We start from the raw sequence: 24,708 nt of genomic DNA on the forward strand, positions 1-24,708 counted from the left end.
GAAATTTATTACTAATAAAAAAAAAAAATTATAATAAAAATTAAAAGTTGCGCTTTCTTGGAACTGAAATCCAACTTTCTGGTCGAGAAATAAAATATCAATCCTTGCTTGATAACTGCAGACTTCAATTTCCTCATCTAATAAAATATCCAAACCAAACGCACTATTCAGGGTGGAAAAAAACAAACCATGGACATAGAGCGATAAAGCTTTCAGTCAACGGATCGCAAAAGGTAACCAGGGGTCTGCTGAGGACCTCCATCACAGCCATCAGCCGGACTAAAAAATAAAGTGAGGATTAAAAAAAAAAAAAAAAAAAAGCGAAAAAGTAAAAAATATAAAAAAAAAAAAAAAAACATGACCCTGATGGATAACAAAAAAAAGAATAAACGACAGCGCACTGATGGGAAAAGATGATGGAGAAGATGGAGCAACCTCCACGTTGGGTTCCTCAGCGGTAAAGAGTGATCATCTACAGCTATTACTGCTCTCTCACCCTGTGTCTCGACAGGGGGATCTGTTAACCGCGATGTGATAGTATGGCATGGGGCAGGAAGGGGTTAATGTGCGCATTTGTAAAAGAGCAAGAAAAACGATGGTGGTTTATATGAATATTATCAAAAAGTGGTCGAAAAACATCATACCTAGAGGACGGTGTGATTTTGAAAAAGAAACAAAGTGTAAAAAAAATCCCCGAAGAAAAGACAAAGTGTTTGTTGTATATTTTCTATTGACTGAACTGGATGCACGCTTGTCTTTTTTCGGCCTTATAAACTACGTAACTATGTAACTATGACATTCAGCCTCCCCAGGAAAAAAAAAAGTTATAAAAAGTGCTTGCTGGGTTAAAAAAAAAACATGTTTTTTTTTTGCATTGTTCACATTGCAAAACGTGAAGGAGTCAGGGAATCAGGGAACCGGGTGGATTATGCTAGTCACGTTCTGATCAAACTCTATTCAGAGTATGAGCAGAGTGTGATCTGATTTTCTCAGATGAGAAGATGTAAGAAAAAAAAAGTCTCCATCTTCTCCGTTCTATCAATCGATGAAAATCGGACTGCACTCAGATGTTTTCCGACTGCAGTCCGATATTTTTCCATGAACTCATTCACTCGCATGGCTGAATATAGGATCAAACTCAGACATGCTGTGATTTTTTTTATTCTTTTTTTCGAATCGTCTCGGTTTGAGGAAAAAATCGGACCCATAGATTAACACTGGTCAGAGTGAGACGCAATGTATTGTCGGATTGCACTCGGACCGAAAATAACTGGTATATTTATCAGCATTTTTTTTTATTTTGAAAACTCTGCAAAAAAGTATCTGTGAATAAAGCCATGTGGAAAGTATAGGTTTTGCTGATTGAATCTAACTTGTCTAGTTACAATAACTTCATTTTTTTTTCCACTGATAAGTTAGTATAGCTTATTTTCAATTCTAATGCCAATCCCAAGTGTTTCTGGAATTTTTCCCCCATTGCCCTTTTTACAATAAAAATCAATTTTTTTTATTTGATTAATAATGTTCCATGTGAATTTCTTCTTATACATGTTCTCATGAACGTTTTATGACTTGAGTAACTCATGATCTTGTTATTAAATGGAAAACAAATTCCAAATCTATTCCTGATAATTACATAAAGAATTCGAGCGCCGGTGTAGAAAGAGTCACCCCGTCTGTGATAGAAGATTACACGATGGATTCCTGCACCTACAAGCTCTAACATGTGGATGGCTTTGATTCCAGATAATATCTGGAGCATTATTTCTCTGATAAATCTGATATGGGCTTAGCGGAGGATTCCTTAATTTTTCCCATTGAAAATCTTACAAGAACTTTCACGGAGGGTGAGTATTTTTCTATGCTATGCTGTTGTTGCTTTTTTTCCATCCTCTTATCATAGAACAAATTTCACAACCCACACAACACCCTGCAGACCAGAAGGAAAGAAGAGGGGGTGATAAAAAACTTTTCTAAACTTTTTCTTGGCACTTTAGTTCATTGATTCTATTTCCCTTTCATCCAAAAGCCATAACTTTTTATTTTTTTTTTTTGCATAGCATACTGATAGTTTCATCCAACCAAAATATGAAATGATGAAAAAAAAAATGCAATTTTGCCATACTTATTTTTTCGGGGAGGTATTTTTATCACATTTAAGGCGCAGTCGGACGGCCGTATAACACAGACAATGATCACATCACAATGCTCGGACTGGCCCAAGCGTGACAGCTCCATAGAAATACATGGTGTCACGCTCAGGACAGGAGAGCCGCCATCCAGTCCGAGCATTGAAATGCGATCGTCATCCATGTTATACAGCCGTCTGACTGCGCCCTTAGTGTGCTGTAAAAATGATCTTGTATTATGAGTCCTCAGATCACTATGTTTTTGCAATACCAAACTATATATTTTTTATCTATTTTAGTGGATAAAAAAAAAAATTCTGACTTTTTCTCTATTACCTTTAAACTTTTTTTTGGCTATGGAGTGCGTGAGGGGTTGTTTTTGTCTGGCAAGCTGTAGTTTTCATTGTTTCATTTCATTGTTTTGGGGTAACATACAATGTTTTGGTTGCTTTTCATTGAAATTGAAGTCCGGTAATAAGAACGGCAATTCTGGAGTTTTGATTTTTGTTTTTTTTTTTCAATTATTTTTGCTTTACGACATTTACTATGTGGGTTAAATAATTTTATATTATGATAGACTGAACCTACTGATGTGGCGATAGCAAATATGTTATTTATGTATCTATAATTAATCTCTATTTCTAACAGCATCAGAAGAGGGGATTCAAATTTTTTGTGTTATAACATTATTTTTTTCAGTTTTGTCTTTCATCTGCCATGAACATGTTATGACTTGTGCTATACACTGAAACACTTCAGCATTGCAGTATAAGGCCACGGCCCCACTATCAGTATTTGGTCGGTATTCGGTCAGTATTTTTTTCTCAGTAATGGGAGCCAAAACCAGGAGTGGGCGATAAATGCCGAATTGGTGACTTGTTTCTATTATACCTTTTCTCTGATAGTTCCTCACCTGGTTTTGGCTCCCACTACTGAGAAAAAATACTGACCGAATACCGATAGTGGGAACGTGGCCTAAGGTGAATTTAATGATCTCATATGAAGCCTAGTTATTGATTGGGCTTCCAAACAACAGAAAGATGGAGGCAATGGCAGCCAATGATTGCTTTAATACCGGGGGCAATGGGTGGCTGAATCCACACTCTGCACTGTCAGTGCAGCGTCGCCCTCCAAGTCACTGCACGCCGGGTATTCTTACAACATGCACTGACAGTGCGCTCAGTTGCTGGCTCGTTAGTACTAAACTGAGCCAGTGAGAGAGCGCACTGGCATTGTGCACATCGCATAGTGAGAGAGTAGGGACCAGCCCAACCCCTGAAACAAAGGTCACTGATGAAGCTTCATTTCAGGGAGGGGGCAGGGGTTGCAGTAATGACTGTAGCCTCTACCCCATGATGATGCATCGATTGAGTATCCCAGTATGCAATTTTAAAAAGAAAAAACATAAAAAAGTGCAGAAAAAAACTGTGACAAAAATGTGACGTGGAAGCCATCACTGTATGAGGATTTAACATGTTAACTGCTTCAATATGTGATTTTTTTTCCTGCAGGTCATATTAGAGGAGACATCTTGATTGACCTCAGTCTTGGTTCCATGGTTCATCATTTGTTTACAGCCTGTGAATTTTTCAAGCCTGAAGATCAAAGACAGATGCATCATGGAGCTGAAGAGATGGGTGGACGAACGTACAGGAGCGTTTGATTGGAACCATGTCACAAAACTTCACGGTGACATAGAAGGAAAGAGGTGAAGAATTTGTTCGAAAATGGAGGGGAAGCCACTGTCATTATCATTGTTGCTAAAGTACAAATGATATGAAGCAAATCTAACAAAAGTTTAGAGTTTATGGCCCCGATTGATTAAGAGACATTTCGCAGACCAGTCTTAACCCCTTTCTGACATGTGACCTAATAGTACGTCATGGTGACCTGGGCCGATTGGTCCAATGACGTATTATTAGGTCATATGGCGATCACGCCTGCACACAATCGGTGCGGGGCGATCGCCGCCGGGTGTCAGCTGATAGTCACAGCTGACACCCGATGCTATATGCTGGGAGCGGTCCCACACCACTCCTGGCACATTAATCCCCGCAATACTGTGATCGAAGTCGATCACAGCATTGGGGTGGCAAGGGGAGGTGATCGCAATACTCACCTCCTCTCCCGGCCTCCAGCGCTGTCTGCCGTGGCTTCCCGGATGTTGCCATGATGACCCCATGTCGTCATGACAACATCCGGGTCACCAGACAGCAGGAAGATATTTTTGTCATGCGCAGTGCATGGCCAAAGTAACTTCTGCATCTGCAGCACTGACAGCGTGTATAGCACAGGTATGGTGCTCCATTCCTGTGCTATACAGGCGATCAGAATAAAAAAAGTGAAAGTCCCATAGTGGGACACAGAATAAAAGTCCAAAAAGTGTTAAAAATGGAAAAAAAATTGTAAAAATATTTAAAAAAAAATTTAAAAATAATCCACCAAAAATAAAAATATAATATACCCATCAATACATATTATTATGAAAAAAAAAAAAGTACACATATTTGGTATCACCACGTCCAGAACGACCTGTAAAACTGCCCCACTAGTCAACCCCTTTAGTGAACACAGTAAAAAAACTAAATAAAAAACGAAGCAAAAAACAATGATTTATCATCATACCGCCAAACAAAAAATGGAATAACACGGGATCAAAAGACGAATATAAATAAAAATGGTACCGCTGAAAACTTCATCTTGTCTCGCAAAAAACAAGCTGCCACACAGCTCCATCAGCCGAAAAATAAAAAAGTTATAGCTCTCAGAATAAAGCGATGCAAAAAAATATTTTTTCTATAAAATAGCTTTTACTGTGTAAAAGCGGCAAAACATAGAAAACCAATATAAATGTGGTACCGCTGTAAACATACTGACCCAAAAAATAAAGCTACCTTATCAATTTTACCACACGCGGAACAGCATAAAAACATAAAAACATTTCCGGAAATGCTGGTTTTTGCTTATACTGCATCCTAAAAATCGGAATAGAAAGCGATCAAAAAATGTCATGTGCCTGAAAATGGCACCAATAAAAACGTCAACTCATCCCGCAAAAAACAAGCCATCATATGACTCTGTCGGCTAAAATATGGAAAAACTATAGCTCTCAAAATATGGCGATGTAAAAACTAGATTTTACAAAAAAATGCGTCTTTTAGTGTGTGACAGCTGTCAATCATAAAAAAAACAATATGATTCTGGTATCGCTGTAATCGTACCGACCCGAAGAATAAAGTCGTCTAATCACTTATACCGCACGAGGAACGGCGTTAAAAATAAACTCTAGGGTTAGGGTTGTGTTAAGGTTAGGGTTGAGGTTAGAGGTCGGTTAGGGTTGGGCTAGGGTTAGATTTAGGGTTGGGATTGGGCTAAGGTTTGGGTTGGGGTTGAGGTTGGGCTAGGCTTAGGGTTGGGCTAGGGTTGGGGTTACGGTTGGGCTAGGGTTAAGGTTGGGGTTAGGGTTGGGCTAGGGTTGGGCTAGGGTTGGGGTAGGGTTGGGGTTAGGGTTGGGCTAGGGTTAGGGTTAGGGTTGGGGTTGGGCTAGGGTTAGGGTTGGGCTAGGGTTAGGGTTGAGCTAGGGTTGGGGTTGGAGTTATGGTTGGGCTAGGCTTAGGGTTGGGCTTGGGTTAGGGTTGGGCTAGGGTTAGACTAGAATTGGGCTAGAGTTAGGGTTGGGGTTGTATTAGGGTTTTTGGTTAGGGTTGGGATTTTTTTCAAAAGTAAAAAAAAAAAAAAAGATGACGATATGGCGACCAGTGTTGAGCACAAGTACTCACTACTTGAGCTTGCATCGGGTGCTCGAGTGACATGCTCGAATTTCTGCCCCATATGCTTCGTGGACAAAAAAAAATCGCGGGGATTGCCTGCCATGCACGTGCGATCCCTGCATGTTTTTTTGGGGGTGTCTAATAACCGTGAAACATGCGGGGCAGGGACTCGAGCATGTCACTCAAGCACGCGTGATACATGGTGCATCCCTGAGTACCCGATGCAAACTCAAGTAACCCTTATGTAGCGCCGGCGTCCCTGCCCTCTGCTAGGCAGGGACGCTGTTCCCCTCACCTCCCTGCTCCGTGCCCGGCGTCCTCCTCCCGCTCTGCTGGCAGCGCGCGCTCCTTCCCGTCCACTGTGCTTAGGGCGCGCGCGCTCTCCCTCCCTCTTAAAGGGGCCGCGCGCGCCGTCCTAAGGAGTCCCCGGCCAATGGCCGGAGGACTTCACCATATATAAGGCACCTCCTCCAAAATGGAGGTGCCCGAGCAATGTTGTTGCACTGTTTACTACTCTGCTTCAGCCCTCAGGTCCCGTTGCCAGTTACCAGCCAGTTACCTGCCAGTTACCTGCCAGATTCCTGCCTGATTATCTGCTACCTGCCTGCTAGTCTGAGGTCCGACGGTCTGCCTTACTACTCCTGTCAGTCTGTCTAAGGACCAGTCTGCCCGCTCACCTGGGAGCGCACATCAGCCACCTGCCTGCTTGCCCGAGGTCCGACGGTCTGCCTTCCAACTCCTGTCAGTCTGTCTATGGACCAGCTTGCCCGCTCACCTGGGAGCACACACCTGCTACCTGCCTGCTAGTCTACCTGGAGGCTCCGCCGTCACGTGCTGTGACCACCTGCCTGTCCTGTGACTCCTGCTCGCTCACCTGGGAGCGCTCATCTGCCGCCTGTCTGTTGGTCTTCCTGGAGGCTCCGCCGTCACATGCTGTGACCACCCGTTCATCCAGAGACTCTCGCCTGCTCACCTGGGAGCCCACGTCTATCATCAGCCGCCACAGGTCGTACCAACCCTTTACCTAGAGACTGCCCCGGTCACTTGCTGTGACCATCTGCCCGTTCATCCAGAGACTGCCCCGGTCACTTGCCGTGACCATCTGCCCATTCATTCAGAGACTGCCCCGGTCACTTGCCGTGACCATCAGCCCGTTCATCCAGAGACTGCCCTGGTCACTTGCCGTGACCTCCAGCCCGTTCACTCAGAGACTGTCCCGGTCACCTGCTGTGACCTCCTGTCCGTCTTCCCTGGTCGCCACCCGCTCCCTTACAAGGACTGCCCCCTTGTATAGTAGCTCAGAGGTTCCGCCTCCCAGACCCGTTACAGTTTGCTCGGGCCATGGAACCCGGTGGCACCCAAGTTCCCTCGCTCTCGGACCTGTGTCATGAACTGTCCCGTCAAAGGTCCCAACAGGAGTCCATCCTGGGTCACCTGCAGAATGTCAATACTCGCCTGGACACTCTGACTGCTCCACCAGCAACCACCGCCAGTGCCATGTCTCGCAATCCGGCAGCTCCGCTGCCCACTAATACCATGGTATCCTACCCCGGACCCCGGCTTTCTGCACCTCCTCGCTTCGGAGGCGACTCCGCCCAGGCTCGGGGCTTCATAAATCAGTGCACCCTGCACTTTGAACTATTGTCCCACCAGTTTAACTCTGACCGGGCCAAAATTGCATTCATCATGTCCCATCTCACCGGGGAGGCCCTGGCCTGGCTAAATCCTCTATGGGAGAGAGGAGACCCCCTGGTGTCCAACTTGCCTGCTTTTCTCGCGGCTTTCCGGAAAGTCTTCGACGAACCCGGACGGAAGACCTCATCCGCATCATCACTGCTACGCCTCCGTCAGGGAAGTCTCACCGTGGGCCAATATGCCATACGGTTCCGTACCCTTGCCTCGGAGCTGGCCTGGGATAACGACGCTCTGGTATCCGTCTTCTGGGAGGGTCTGTCCGGCCGTATTAAAGATGAACTTGCCGGTCGGGACATTCCTACCACTCTCGATGACCTAATAACTCTTGCCACCCGGATTGACCTACGGTTCCAGGAGCGTGCCAAAGAGGTCACCCGTGAGAGGAGGTTACAATGTCTAGCTCCTACTTTTCAGAAACCCGTCACTCCCTCCGTCTCTACCCAGGTACACTCTCCTGAGTCTATGCAGGTTGACCAGACCAAGATGGTCAAAACCCGTCAGGACTTACGCCGTGCCGAAGGGAGCTGCTTCTACTGTGGCAGTAAGGAGCTCCGGATCCGTGCCTGCCCAGAGAGGTCGGGAAACGCCTGTGTCTAGGTTCGCTCAGAGAGGTCAACCTAGACAAGAATAAATCCTCTCCATCTCTGCTGCTGTCAGTCTCAATCGTCTGCGGGGAGAACCGTTTTTTCGAACTAGCCCAACTTGACTCTGGAGCAGCCGGGAATCTTATTTCACAGTCCCTGGTAGAGAAATACCGCATCCCCACCAAACCTCTGGCTGTACCCTTGTCTGTTGCTGCCGTGGATGGGGGCCTCTTACCACGCCCCATCCAACTCATCACTGAATCCATTACTCTGCAGGTGGGAATGCTGCATTCTGAGAGTATCTCCTTTCATGTTCTGCCTGGACTCTCTCACGCCCTCTTGCTAGGCCTACCTTGGCTCCAGAGACATGCACCCGTGCTTGACTGGCAGACCGGAGAAGTCCTTCGCTGGGGACAGGACTCTCATAAGACCTGTCTGGTTCCCGTCCATCCCGTCCGTCCTTCTCCTACCTCAGCTAATCTACCTGGACTTCCGATTCCTTATTGGTCTTATGCTGATGTCTTTAATAAAAAGGAGGCAGAGACACTACCCCCTCATAGACCATACGACTGCCCTATCGACCTGTTACCTGGTACTACTCCTCCCCGTGGGCGTATTTATCCTTTATCTGCTGCTGAGACCCGGTCGATGTCCGAATATATTGAGGAGAATCTGGCCAGGGGATTCATCCGGAAATCTACCTCCCCGGCGGGAGCAGGCTTCTTTTTCGTCAAAAAGAAGGACGGCTCTCTCCGTCCCTGTATAGACTATAGAGGCCTTAACCAGATCACGGTGAAGAATAAGTACCCCCTTCCGCTCATTCCGGAGTTATTTGATCGTCTGAGGGGGGCTAGAATCTTCACCAAACTGGACCTCCGTGGGGCGTACAACCTGGTTCGTATCCGTCAGGGGGATGAATGGAAGACGGCATTCAACACCCGGGACGGCCACTTTGAATATCTGGTAATGCCCTTTGGTCTCTGTAACGCTCCTGCCGTCTTTCAAGAGTTGGTCAATGACATCTTCCGGGACCTTCTCTACTCCTGCGTAGTGGTGTACCTGGACGACATCTTGGTCTTCTCTCCGGATCTCCAGACTCACCGGAGGGACGTTCGTCAGGTCCTGCTCAGGCTCAGGCAGAATCACCTCTTCGCTAAATACGAGAAGTGCCTCTTTGAGCAGACCTCGCTTCCGTTTTTGGGCTACATTATTTCTCACACCGGCCTACGAATGGATCCAGAGAAACTGTCTGCCATCGAGAAATGGCCTCGACCGGAGGGGTTGAAGGCCATTCAGCGATTCCTGGGCTTCGCCAACTACTACCGTCTCTTCATACCACACTTCTCTTCCCGGACTGCCCCAATTTCCGCGCTCACCCGTAAGGGTACTAATCCCAAAGAGTGGCCGTCCGAAGCAGAGGAGGCCTTTCTTTCCCTAAAACAGGCCTTCTCTTCCGCCCCGGTGCTGCATCGCCCGGACGGCAACAAGCAGTTCTTCCTGGAAGTTGACGCCTCCTCCTCTGGAGCCGGAGCGGTACTTACTCAAAAATCATCTTCCGGGAGAATGGTAACTTGTGGCTTCTTCTCCAAACTCTTCTCCTCTTCTGAGCGCAACTATTCCATAGGAGACCGAGAGTTATTGGCCATCAAACTGGCATTGGAGGAGTGGCATTACCTACTCGAGGGGGCTCTTCACCCGGTAATAATTTACACTGACCACAAGAACTTGGCTTACCTCCAGCATGCCCAGAGACTTAACCCGCGCCAAGCCCGGTGGTCCTTGTTTTTTGCTCGCTTTGATTTTGTTCTTCATTTTCGCCCGGCTGACAAAAACGTCAAAGCAGATGCCTTGTCCCGATCCTTTCTGGTGTCCGATCTCGAGGAAGAACCTAAACATATCATCGATCCCGCCAGAGTAATGCGTGAGCCTAAATCGTCTCCCTCCCGGTAAGACGTTCGTATCAGTACCTGATCGGGAGAGGATCCTACACTGGGGTCACTCGTCTAAACTAGCTGGCCACGCCGGTCAGAAAAAGACCCTCCAGCTTATTGCCCGGCACTACTGGTGGCCTACCCTGCACAAGGACGTAATAGACTTTGTTTCTGCCTGTGTATCCTGCGCCCGCAACAAGGTCCCGAGACACCTGCCAACCGGTCGCCTTCTTCCGCTTCCTGTGCCTGCTGCCCCCTGGCAGCATATTGCTATGGACTTCATAACTGATCTCCCCGTCTCTGCCGGTTGTACGGTCATTTGGGTGGTCGCTGACCGCTTTTCCAAGATGGCTCACTTTATTCCCCTGCCTGGTCTCCCGTCTGCACCCGAGCTGGCTAAAGACTTTATCCGCCACATCTTCCGTCTTCATGGCCTGCCCCTCCACATCGTGTCGGATCGTGGGGTACAGTTCACCTCACGCTTCTGGAGAGCCACTTGTAAACTGCTAGACGTCACCCTGGACTTCTCCTCCGCTTACCACCCACAGTCTAATGGTCAAGTGGAGCGGATCAATCAGAACCTGACCAGTTACCTGCGGCACTTCGTTAATGCCCATCATTCTGACTGGGTGGATCTCCTACCATGGGCCGAGTTCTCCTATAACAATCACGAGAGCGAATCCTCCTCCAAATCCCCGTTTTTTGTAGTCTTCGGTCAGCATCCTCGGATTCCTTTTCCTGTCTCCACCTCTGTGGACAACCCGGCTGCGGAATCCCTCGTTAGCAAATTTTCCTCCATTTGGGAGAGTACCCGATCCGCACTCCTCCAGTCGTCCGAACGGATGAAAAGACACGCTGACAAAAAACGCCTGGATCCTCCACAATTTCGTCCTGGAGATAAAGTCTGGCTCTCGTCTAAATATGTCCGACTCAAGATACCTTCTTACAAGTTAGGGCCTCGGTTCATCGGTCCTCTGGAGGTCATCAGTCAGATCAACCCGGTGGCCTATAAATTAAAACTCCCGGCCAACTTACGGATCCCTAACTCCTTCCATGTATCTCTCCTCAAACCTGTGGTACTTAACTCTTTTTCCAAGTCTACAGGTACGCCTCCTGCTCCGGTTTCTGCTGAGGACGAGTTTGAGGTAGAGAACATTCTTGCCACCAAAAGGGTAAGAGGAAAGACCTTTTTTCTAGTAGATTGGAGGGGGTTTGGTCCTGAGGAGAGAACGTGGGAGCCCCGGGAGAACATCCATGCCCCTCTTATCCTAGCTAAATTTCTGTCTGGCCTAAAAAAGGGGGGGCCTAAAGGGGGGGGTACTGTAGCGCCGGCGTCCCTGCCCTCTGCTAGGCAGGGACGCTGTTCCCCTCACCTCCCTGCTCCGTGCCCGGCGTCCTCCTCTCGCTCTGCTGGCAGCGCGTGCTCCTTCCCGTCTACTGTGCTTAGGGCGCGCGCGCGCGCTCTCCCTCCCTCTTAAAGGGGCCGCGCGCGCCGTCCTAAGGAGTCCCCGGCCAATGGCTGGAGGACTTCACCATATATAAGGCACCTCCTCCAAAATGGAGGTGCCCGAGCAATGTTGTTGCACTGTTTACTACTCTGCTTCAGCCCTCAGGTCCCGTTGCCAGTTACCAGCCAGTTACCTGCCAGTTACCTGCCAGATTCCTGCCTGATTATCTGCTACCTGCCTGCTAGTCAGAGGTCCGACGGTCTGCCTTACTACTCCTGTCAGTCTGTCTAAGGACCAGTCTGCCCGCTCACCTGGGAGCGCACATCAGCCACCTGCCTGCTTGCCCGAGGTCCGACGGTCTGCCTTCCAACTCCTGTCAGTCTGTCTATGGACCAGCTTGCCCGCTCACCTGGGAGCACACACCTGCTACCTGCCTGCTAGTCTACCTGGAGGCTCCGCCGTCACGTGCTGTGACCACCTGCCTGTCCTGTGACTCCTGCTCGCTCACCTGGGAGCGCTCATCTGCCGCCTGTCTGTTGGTCTTCCTGGAGGCTCCGTCGTCACGTGCTGTGACCACCCGTTCATCCAGAGACTCTCGCCTGCTCACCTGGGAGCCCACGTCTATCATCAGCCGCCACAGGTCGTACCAACCCTTTACCTAGAGACTGCCCCGGTCACTTGCCGTGACCATCTGCCCGTTCATCCAGAGACTGCCCCGGTCACTTGCCGTGACCATCTGCCCGTTCATTCAGAGACTGCCCCGGTCACTTGCCGTGACCATCAGCCCGTTCATCCAGAGACTGCCCCGGTCACTTGCCGTGACCTCCAGCCCGTTCACTCAGAGACTGTCCCAGTCACCTGCTGTGACCTCCTGCCCGTCTTCCCTGGTCACCACCCGCTCCCTTACAAGGACTGCCCCCTTGTATAGTAGCTCAGAGGTTCCGCCTCCCAGACCCGTTACACCTTATAGCTCCCTAATAAAAAAAAAATTGGTTCCAAAATTGTGCTGATGTAAAGTAGACATGTGGGAAATGTTATTTATTAACTATTTTGTGTGACATATCTCTCTGATTTAACCCCTTAAGCCCCGAGGGTGGTTTGCACGTTAATGACCAGGCCAATTTTTACAATTCTGACCACTGTCAATTTATGAGGTAATTACTCTGGAACGCTTCACCGGATCCCCCTGATTCTGAGACTGTTTTTTCGTGACATATTGTACTTCATGATTCTGGTAAAATTTCTACGATATCACTTGCGTTTATTTGTGAAAAAAGCGGAAATTTGGTGAAAATTTTGAAAATTTTGCAATTTTCAAAATTTGAATTTTTGAGCCCTGAAATCAGAGAGATATGTCACACAAAAGAGTTAATAAATAACATTTCCCACATGTCTACTTTACATCAGCACAATTTTGGAACCAAATTTTTTTTTGTTAGGGAGCTATAAGGGTTAAAAGTTCACCAGCGATTTCTCATTTTTACAACAAAATTTACAAAACCATTTTTTTAGGGACCACATCACATTTGAAGTCACTTTGAGAGGTCTTTATGACAGAAAATACCCAAAAGTGACACCATTCTAAAAACTGCACCCCTCAAGGTGCTCAAAACCACATTCAAGAACTTTATCAACCCTTCAGGTGCTTCACAGGAATTTTTTGAATGTGGAAGAAAAAAATGAACATTTAACTTCTTTCACAAAAATTTTACTTTAGACCCATTTTTTTTTATTTTCACAGGGGTAACAAGAAAAAATGGACCCCAAAATTTGTTGTGCAATTTCCCCTGGGCACGCAGATACCCAACATTTGGGGAAAAAACACTGTTTGGGCGCACGGCAGGGCTCGGAAGGGAAGGAGCGTCATTTGACTTTTTGATTGTAAAATTTGCTTGAATAATTAGCGGACACCATGTTGCGTTTGGAGAGCCCCTGTGTCCCCAAACATTAGAGCTCCCCCACAAGTGACCCCATTTTGGAAACTAGACCCCCCAAGGCACCTATCTAGATGCATAGTGAGCACTTGGAATCCTCAGGTGCTTCACAAATTGATTCATAAAAATGAAAAAGTGTTTTTTTTTTCACTTTTCATTGTTACGAATCAATTTGTGAAGCACCTGGGGGTTCCAAGTGCTCACTATGCATCTAGATAGGTGCCTTGGGGGGTCTAGTTTCCAAAATGGGGTCACTTGTGGGGGAGCTCCAATGTTTGGGCACACAGGGACTCTCTAAATGCAACATGGTGTCCGCTAACAAATTTAACGGAAAATCGGCTCAAATTGTTAGCGACACCATGTTGCGTTTGGAGAGCCCCTGTGTCCCCAAGCATTGGAGCTCCCCCACAAGTGACCCCATTTTGGAAACTAGACCCCCAAGGCACCTATCTAGATGCATAGTGAGCACTTGGAACCCCCAGGTGCTTCACAAATTGATTTGTAACAATGAAAAAGTGAAAAAAAAAACACTTTTTCATTTTTATGAATCAATTTGTGAAGCACCTGAGGGTTCCAAGTGCTCACTATGCATCTAGATAGGTGCCTTGGGGGGTCTAGTTTCCAAAATGGGGTCACTTGTGGGGGAGCTCCAATGTTTGGGCACACAGGGACTCTCCAAATGCAACATGGTGTCCGCTAACAAATTTAACGGAAAATCGGCTCAAATTGTTAGTGACACCATGTTGCGTTTGGAGAGCCCCTGTGTCCCCAAGCATTGGAGCTCCCCCACAAGTGACCCCATTTTGGAAACTAGACCCCCCAAGGCACCTATCTAGATGCATAGTGAGCACTTGGAACCCCCAGGTGCTTCACAAATTGATTCATAAAAATGAAAAAGTGTTTTTTTTTTTCACTTTTTCATTTTTATGAATCAATTTGTGAAGCACCTGAGGGTTACAAGTGCTCACTATGCATCTAGATAGGTGCCTTGGGGGGTCTAGTTTCCAAAATGGGGTCACTTGTGGGGGAGCTCCAATGTTTGGGCACACAGGGACTCTTCAAATGCAACATGGTATCCGCTAACAAATTGTCGGCTCAAATTGTTAGCGGATACCATGTTGCATTTGAAGAGTCCCTGTGTGCCCAAACATTGGAGCTCCCCCACAAGTGACCCCATTTTGGAAACTAGACCCCCCAAGGCACCTATCTAGATGCATAGTGAGCACTTGGAACCCCCAGGTGCTTCACAAATTGATTCATAAAAATGAAAAAGTGTTTTTTTTTTCACTTTTTCATTTTTATGAATCAATTTGTGAAGCACCTGAGGGTTACAAGTGCTCACTATGCATCTAGATAGGTGCCTTGGGGGGTCTAGTTTCCAAAATGGGGTCACTTGTGGGGGAGCTCCAATGTTTGGGCACACAGGGACTCTTCAAATGCAACATGGTATCCGCTAACAATTTGTTAGCGGATACCATGTTGCATTTGAAGAGTCCCTGTGTGCCCAAACATTGGAGCTCCCCCACAAGTGACCCCATTTTGGAAACTAGACCCCCCAGGGAACTTATATAGATTTGTGGTGAGCCCATTGAACCCCCAGGTGCCTCACAGAAAATCATAATGTTGACTTGTGAAAATATAAAAAAAACATTTTTTCCACAAAAATGCAAAAAAAAATATTTTCACAAGGGTACCAGGAGAAATTGCACCCCATAAGTTGTTGTGCAATTTCTCCTGAGTACTCATATACCCCATGTGTTGGAAAAAACTACTGTTTGGGCGCATGTAAGGGCTCGGAAGGGAAGGAGTGACGCTTTTGAACGCAGACTTTGATGGAATGGTCTGCGGGCGTCAGGTCATGTTCTCAGAACCCTTGATGTGCCTAAACAGTGAAATGCCTAACAAGTGCCCCCTTTTTGGTAGTGTTAGTTGATTTTTGAATTTTGTAATGTAGTGTTATACATCAGTTGTGTAGGACAATCTGACGAACACTACACAAGTGACGTATGACAACCTGACGAACACTACGTCAGCTGTACAGTGTTCGTCAGGTTGTCATACTTCAGAAATTAATTTAATAGTCCATCGAAGTATGGTACCTTTTGAAGCAGTCTTTCATACACAGGCCAGGTTTGTCAGGGCAGGTGTCACATTGATAAATGGTGTCCTTGTGTATTCCACTTTTATAACACACTCGGCACCTCTTTTGTGACTTTCCTTTTTTTCCGCTGTGAGGGATCTGCCCTGGGAAATGCTGGCCTGGTACAATTCTTGGTCCTTCAATTCCAGAAGTACTGGGGCCCGCTCTGTCACCGCTGCCAAATATCAGGGCCTTGATAACCGTTTCCTGAAACTGAAGATACGACGCAGAAGTCTGGCCTGCACATTGTGACAGAAGGAAAGCATTGTACATTGCCATCTGTACAATGTGCACGGCCAGCTTCTTGTACCACACTCTGGCCTTTCTCAAAGCACTGTATGGCTGGAGGACTTGATCAGAGAGATCAACTCCCCCCATGTACTTGTTGTACCCCACTACACAGTCTGGTTTGACGACCTGTGTAGTGGAACCTCGTATAGTGCTGAGTGTGCTGCCATCACCATGTATGGTGGTCAAGAAAAGGACATCCCTTTTGTCCTTGTACTTGACCATCAACAGGTGGTCGCTACATTGGGCTCTGCTCTCACCCCTTTTGAGCAGCTGCCCAATTAGCGTCTTTGGGAGGCCTTTCTGAATTTTGCGGACAGTACCGCAGGCTGCGGTACGTCGCGCAGAGAGGGACTGGAAGAGCGGGATACTTGTATAAAAGTTATCCACGTAGAGGTGATAACCTTTATCAAGCAGTGGGTGCACCAAGTCCCACACAATTTTCCCACTCACTCCCAGAACAGGGGGGCATTCAGGGGGTTCAATCAGGGAGTCCTTCCCTTCATAAACTCTAAACTTGTGAGTGTATCCTGAGGTACTCTCACAAAGTTTATACAGCTTGATCCCATACCTTGCCCTCTTACTGGGCAGGTACTGCCGGAATCCAAGCCGCCCCTTAAAAGAAATTAAGGACTCATCCACGCAGATGTCCCTTTGGGGCACGTACACTTCACCAAACTTGTTGTTGAAGTGTTCGATGACTGGCCGAACTTTGAAAAGACGATCAAAGTTCGGGTCATCGCGTGCAGGACACCTTGCATTATCTTGGTAATGCAAGAACTTGTGGATGGCCTCAAAACGTGTCCGGGGCATGACCATTCGGAACACTGGAGTGTTATACAAAATGTCAACACTCCAGTATTGCCGAAGCTCGGGCTTCTTCAAGATCCCCATAAGAAGGACCAGGCCCCAAAACTTCATCATTTCTACTGCGTCTACAGGAGACCAGTTAGAAAATGATGAAGAGGGGTTTTGTACAAAAAATTGATGAGCGTATAAATTAGTTTGGCCCACCATGAGGTTTATAAAATCCTCAGAGAAAAAGACTTTGAAAAAGTCTATTTCTGTGAGGCCGGTGGTGTCAAACTTGATTCCTGATTCCGCTACGAAATCAGGAATCAGCGGCTCATAATTTTCGGGGGGTGAAGTCCATATAGGCTCAGTAGTGGGGGGCGCTGGAACATCTCTCCTGCGACGACGGCGGGGCGGGCCAGCAGAACCTGAGGAAGAGGAGGAAGAAGAGAAGGAGGAAGACGACGAGGAGTCGGAGAAACAAAGAAATGTGGGATCCTCACCCTCACTGTCAGTGTCAGTGTCGGAGGCAAGAATAGCGTAAGCCTCCTCCGCTGAATACTGAGTTTGGGATGAGCAGGACATTGTTTGTTATGTATGTGGTGCGTGTGTGTCAATACTTTGAGAGTGTGTGTGTGTCAGTACTTTATTTAGAGTGTGTGGAAAAAGGAAATACTGTATGTGGTGCAAACAGCGAGCACGAGTGTGGATTGGTGAACTATGCCACCGATCAACACTCGGCGGCTGCTGGATGTGCGCACAAATGTGTGGGGAGTGGGAAGAGGGGAGGATGAGGGGAGATCAGATTACTTACCAAAGTCCTCTCTGTTCTTCTATCAGGACCGGGAGCCCGGCGCTGGTGACCGGGAGCCCGGCGCTGGTGACCGGGAGCCCGGCGCTGGTGACCGGGAGCCCGGCGCTGGAGACCGGCGCTGGTGACCGGGAGCCCGGCGCTGGTGACCGGGAGCCCGGCGCTGGAGACCGGGAGCCCGGCGCTGGTGACCGGGAGCCCGGCGCTGGTGACCGAGAGCCCGGCGCTGGTGACCGAGAGCCCGGCGCTGGTGACCGAGAGCCCGGCGCTGGTGACCGGGAGCCCGGCGCTGGAGACCGGGAGCCCGGAGCAGGAAGACGGGAGCCCGGAGCAGGAAGACGGGAGCAGGAGACCGGTACTGGAGCTGGAGATCAGAAGCAAAAGAATTAACAGGGACACTGGGGTGAGGCGGATTGGGGTGGGAAGGGTGTAAAAAGACAGGGGAGTGGGAAGAGGGGTAAAAAGACAGGGGAGTGGGAAGAGGGGGATTGGGGTGGATGAGGGGAGATCAGAGATGGACTTACCAAAGGGTCAGCAGGACTGGAACAGAAGACCCAGAGCAGGAGCCCGGGAGCCCGGAGCAGGAGACCAGGAACCCGGAGCAGGAGACCAGGAGCCCGGTGCAGGAGACCAGGAGCCCGGTGCAGGAGACCAGGAGCCCGGTGCAGGAGACCAGGAGCCCGAAGCTGGTGACCGGGAGCCCGGCGCAGGAGCCCGGAACAGGAGACCAGGAGCCCGGTACAGGAGACCAGGAGCCCGGTGCAGGAGACCAGGAGACCGGTGCAGGAGACCAGGAGCCCGGTGCAGGAGACCAGGAGCCCGAAGCTGGTGACCGGGAGCCCGGCGCAGGAGCCCGGAACAGGAGACCAGGAGCCCGGTGCAGGAGACCAGGAGCCCGGAGCAGGAGACCGGTACTGGAGCTGGAGATCAGAAGCAAAAGAATTAACAGGGACACTGGGGTGGGAAGGGGGGTTAAAAGACAGGGGAGTGGGAAGAGGGGTAAAAAGACAGGGGAGTGGGAAGAGGGGGATTGGGGTGAATGAGGGGAGATCAGAGATGGACTTACCAAAGGGTCTGCAGGACTGGAACAGAAGACCCAGAGCAGGAGACCGGGAGCCCGGCGCTGGTGACCAGGAGCCCGTCGCTGGTGACCGGGAGTGGAGCTGGATACTCGGACCAGAGCTGGAGACCGCTGCAGGACACAGAAAAAAAGGTAAGGGGGGGTAAATATAGGGGGGAGGGGGGATTGGGGTGGATGAGGGGAGAACAGACTTACCAAAGTCTTCTCTGCAGGATCAGCAGCAGGCTCTGGAGCAGGAACCACAGCAGGTCAGGAGCAGAAGATCCAGGAGCTGGAGCAGAAGATCCAGGACGCTGGAACAGAAGATCCAGGACGCTGGAACAGAAGATCCAGGACGCTGGAACAGAAGATCCAGGATGCTGGAACAGAAGATCCAGGACGCTGGAACAGAAGATCCAGGACGCTGGATCAGAAGATCCAGGACGCTGGAACAGAAGATCCAGGACGCTGGAACAGAAGATCCAGGATGCTGGAACAGAAGATCCAGGACGCTGGAACAGAAGATCCAGGACGCTGGAACAGAAGATCCAGGACGCTGGAACAGAAGATCCAGGAGCAGCGGCAGCAGCAGCGACTGGAACAGTGAGAAGATGGTCTTGTGGCGTCACAGAATATTCTGTGGCACTACAAGGCCCAGCACAGACACATCAGATGTGATCGCTCTGTAGAAATCCTCACCAAATGTGAGGGTCTGCAGGGCGGTCACAGGGTGATGATGGGGTGGTGACAGGTGGAGGTAATCTGATTGGAGCAATCATTGATGACATTGATTGCTCCAATCAGAGTACTTGAATACAGGTGACCAGGCGGTCACAGGGAGGTGTCACCTTTCTGTGACCCCCTGTGGTGCATGTTGTGCCCCAGCCATCTGATTGGTGACACTGATTGCACCAATCAGACATGGCTGGAGCAGAGCACGCACCACAGGGGGTCACAGAAAGGTGACACCTCCCTGTGACCGCCTGGTCACCTGTATTCAAGTACTCTGATTGGAGCGATCGATGTCATCATCGATCGCTCCAATCACAGCAGTCTGGGGGCTTGAATCACTTTACAGGGGGTCATGGGGCGGTGACAGGCAGGTCACAAGCCGGTCACCGCCCCATGACCGCCCTGTCACCGCGCGGTCGCGCTACGATCGGTGCGATCGATGTGATCGGCGATCGCACCGATCATAGCAGTCCGGGGCCAGGGCTGGGGTGTCCTAGCAACAGTCTAGGATCGGTGCTCATAGGAGCACCGATCCTAGGCTGCAGATCACTGTTTCCGGCAATCACATTGCCGGAAACAGTGAGAAATGCTGTGATTGGCTGTTCAGATTTGAACAGCCAATCACAGCGATCGCTGGTGCGGGGGGGCGGCGACAGCCCCCGGGATGATGACGCCATCTACCAGGAGGTAGGATGGCACCGTAACTTTAATGCTGTCACCGCGACTTGAGTCGCGGTGCCGCATTAAAGATATGACGTACTAATACGGGTCTGGGCATTAAGTCCCAGTGCACAGACGCGTATTAGTACGTCAGATGTCAGTAAGGGGTTAAGGGCATAAAAATTCAAATTTTGAAAATTGCTACATTTTCAAAATTTTCACCAAATTTCCATTTTTTTCACAAATAAATGCAAGTGATATCGAAGAAATTTTACCACACTCATGAAGTGCAATATGTCATGAAAAAACAATCTCAGAATCAGAGGAATCCGTTGAAGCTTTCCAGACTAATTACAGTTAGGTCCATATATATTTGGACAGAGACAACATTTTTCTAATTTTGGTTCTAGACATTACCACAATGAATTTTAAACAAAACAATTCAGATGCAGTTGAAGTTCAGACTTTCAGCTTTCATTTGAGGGTATACACACTAAAATTGGATGAAGGGTTTAGGAGTTTCAGCTCCTTAACATGTGTCACCCTGTTTTTAAAGGGACCAAAAGTAATTGGACAGATTAAATAATTGTAAATAAAATGTTCATTTCTAGTACTTGGTTGAAAACCCTTTGTTGACAATGACTGCCTGAAGTCTTGAACTCATGGACATCACCAGACGCTGTGTTTCCTCCTTTTTGATGCTCTGCCAGGCCTTCACTGCTGTAGTTTTCAGTTGCTGTTTGTTTGTGGGCCTTTCTGTCTGAAGTTTAGTCTTTAACAAGTGAAATGCATGCTCAATTGGGTTGAGATCAGGTGACAGACTTGGCCATTCAAGAATATTCCACCTCTTTGCTTTAATAAACTCCTGGGTTGTTTTGGCTTTATGTTTTGGGTCATTGTCCATCTGTAGTATGAAACGATGACCAATCAGTTTGGCTGCATTTGGCTGGATCTGAGCACACAGTATGGCTCTGAATACATCAGAATTCATTCGGCTGCTTCTGTCCTGTGTCACATCATCAATAAACACTAGTGACCCAGTGCCACTGGCAGCCATGCATGCCCAAGCCATCACACTGCCTCCGCCGTGTTTTACAGATGATGTGGCATGCTTTGGATCATGAGCTGTACCACGCCTTCGCCATATTTTTCTCTTTCCATCATTCTGGTAGAGGTTGATCTTGGTTTCATCTGTCCAAAGAATGTTCTTCCAGAACTGTGCTGGCTTTTTTAGATGTTTTTTAGCAAAGTCCAGTCTAGCCTTTTTATTCTTGATGCTTATGAGTTGCTTGCACCATGCAGTGAGCCCTCTGTATTTACTTTCATGCAGTCTTCTCTTTATGGTAGATTTGGATATTGATACGCCTACCTCCTGGAGAGTGTTGTTCACTTGGTTGGCTGTTGTCAAGGGGTTTCTCTTCACCATGGAGATTATTCTGCGATCATCCACCACTGTTGTCTTCCATGGGCGCCCAGTTCTTTTTGCATTGATGAGTTCACCAGTGCTTTCTTTCTTTCTCAGGATGTACCAAACTGTAGATTTTGACACTCCAAATATTGTACCAATTTCTCGGATGGGCTTTTTCTGTTTTTGCAGCTTAAGGATGGCTTGTTTCATCTGCATGGTGAGCTCCTTTGACCGCATGTTTACTTCACAGCAAAACCTTCCAAATGCAACCACCACACCTCAAATCAACTCCAGGCCTTTTATCTGCTTAATTGAGAATGACATAACAAAGGGATTGCCCACACCTGTCCATGAAATAGCCTTGGAGCCAATTGTCCAATTACTTTTGGTCCCTTTAAAAACAGGGTGGCACATGTTAAGGAGCTGAAACTCCTAAACCCTTCATCCAATTTTAATGTGGATACCCTCAAATGAAAGCTGAAAGTCTGAACTTCAACTGCATCTGAATTGTTTTGTTTAAAATTCATTGTGGTAATGTCTAGAACCAAAATTAGAAAAATGTTGTCTCTGTCCAAATATATATGGACCTAACTGTACCTCATAAAGAGACAGTGGTCAGAATTGTGAAAATTGGCATGCTTCTAAAAGAGTACCTGTCTTCATGAAATACCGTCCAGCCCGCCGACATCCTGTTACAGAGCAGGAGAAGTTGAGCAGATTGATATGGAGTTTTGTGATTTAATCATTAAATGTGATTTATTCATTTAAACTTCTGCTCTTCCTGGGACTTTCAGTCCTGTGAGAGGTCCTATCAGTGACTGACAGCTTTCTTTGTATAAGTGTGCATAGAGAGATAGCTGTCAATCACTGATAGGACCGTCCACTGGACAAAGAATCCCAGAAAGAGGAGAGGATTAAATCATAAAAACACAAGTTATACTGAATCTTTTCTCACAAACCCATATATCCCATTTTTAGTAATCAATTAGAAAACAAAGAAGAAAAAAGTGCGATCAGCCCTTCAACACGTTGTGAAATGCGACCTCGAGAAAGAAGATATGATGGATCCGATCATCTTACCACCAGCAGATTGTATCATCAGTGTTTGGCTCCTAGGGGTTGTCAGCAAGGACCAATATGATTACATCAGATATCTCAGGAAGTTCTCAAGGTTGTTGAAAGCTGGAGGACACATCATACTAATTGGTGGTTTAGAGACAACATACGTAACTGCTGGGAAAGACAAGATCCACCATCTTAAGTGTAATGAGGACATTATTTGCAGCTCTGTAGTTGGAGAAGGTTACGTTATTGACTACTGTAAGGTTAAGGAGAAAACAGCTGTAAGTGACCTTATTGACTATAAAGCCATTATGTTCATTGCAGCTCACAAAGAAAAGTTCAGAACGGCCCAAAACGCGTCCTGCGAAATGTTATGGATATTGCCGTGATCACTTTGTAGCTGAATAAACCAGCTAAGCTGGGTAATTGAGTTTCATTTTTCACAAAGAAAAGAAGATTTGAACAGAGTTTATATATATTGATTATCCTGTCAATTTGCCTAATAGGTTCTGCATTAAAAAAGATGTTTAGATCCAGTCGGGTGTATTATCTCAGTGTTGTGTCTATGAAATTTTCAAATTAATTATATTACTGCAATAAAGAACATTACTTTTTTTAATTCTTCTCTTTTGGGGTGGGCTCAAAATTTTAATTATATCATATATCTTTACAAAAATTGAATCCTCCATTTCTTATACCAAATTCAGATTCCCTGCACTGATATAACGTCAGGAGCTTGTCCAGCTACTGAAATTTTTCACCAGTAATATGGAATCTTGACAAACATCAGTATTAAAATCAGCTCATCTTAAATTAATAGACCTTTCTGATCTCTTATGGCTTCTGGGAAACTACTTCCCTGGCCAGCCTCTGTGTCCTGGCCACCAACAATGATATGCTGGCACGGAAAGGTCCAATTAGGTCAATGCTGCAGCCAATCACTTTTGTTAGAAAATGACATACAATTGTTTCTGCACACAAGGGAAGTCGGCACAAGGGAAGTTTAGGAGAATAGATGTATTATTGAATTCAAATTGATTATAGCTGTATACAAGTTCCTCCTAGAGGTCACTTTAAGGCCTTATTCATATGTCGGATTTTTTCGCGTACAAGAAGATCGGACCTATAATTCTGATCAATTTATGATCAGAGGGTGGTACGAGAGTTATCCAATTTTCTCCACTTTCTCCATTCTGAAATTGGACTGCACTCAGATGTCATCGGAGAGATATTTTCACAGACCCATTGGCTTACATTGCCGACACTCAGATCAAAATAGGACATGTCTCTATGGACCTCTCGATCTGAGGAAAACATCGGACATGTGAATGGCCCTATAGACGATCACATGTATGAGTGCTATCCGTGAAAACCACTCGTACTCAAAACTCGGACATCTGAATGAGGCATAAGAAAGAGTCCTATCATTTAAATTACCGGTAAGTGATAAGGAATGGAGTTGCAGCTCTGAAAGGGAAAAAATTGAATATACAACTTCTAGAAAGATATAAGGTAAAATAAATTGGTACAGAATTATAGACTTCATTTAAATCATACATGTCAAACTCTGGGCGTGGCCCAAATCTGACCCCCAGGGTGATTATATTTGGCCCGTGACACCAGAACCACCACCACTATGTGGGGCCATTATTTTGTATGGAGGGCTTTGTGGGGTCCATTATACTGTATAGAAGGAAATGTGGGGGCCATAATACTATAAGGAGGACTATGTGGGGCCCATTATACTGTACACTGGTTGGCTCACGGCTTTGTCCAAGTTTTTCATTTTGGCCCTTTGTGTGTTTGAGTTTGACATCCCAGATGTAGATAGAAGGAAATAAAATAGTTGAAGGGTGCACATTCACTGCCTTTTACATTTCTTACTATGCAAAACTTGCAGAAAATGGCAGACATGTACTAAAAAGCCCAGTAAGGTTTGGTATAATGGCAACATGTGATTCTTATAATGGATTTCTTGTAGAACATGATTATTTTATTGCTATCACACCTTTGTTTTTGGACCCTTTATTTGGCAAGAAAATACTGTTGGAACCTAATCTGATCCTCAGGGAGATCCGGTGGTATCATAAGACTTCTAGTGATTTGCATTCTATTAACTATGTAACACACAGGTATTCATATCACATATGAAATATTAAGACTAGCATCAACTTTTGAGATTTAACAATCTGGATAGAATACATTTATGAAAAAAATAAAAAGGCAGAAAAGAAATATCCATTGAGCTCCCAGGAAACATGTTT

The 24,708-nt window shown here is 47.0% G+C and overlaps 1 pseudogene; it reads left to right on the forward strand.

Annotated features, from left to right (window-relative positions):
• The first annotated feature begins 253 nt into the window (after nucleotides 1–253).
• Nucleotides 254–24,708, forward strand: LOC141172747 (nicotinamide N-methyltransferase-like; annotated as a pseudogene).

The sequence above is a fragment of the Phyllobates terribilis genome, unplaced genomic scaffold (genome assembly GCF_046119375.1).
Source record: "Phyllobates terribilis strain yellow unplaced genomic scaffold, ASM4611937v1 Scaffold_12__6_contigs__length_324123572, whole genome shotgun sequence".
NCBI lineage: Eukaryota > Metazoa > Chordata > Amphibia > Anura > Dendrobatidae > Phyllobates > Phyllobates terribilis.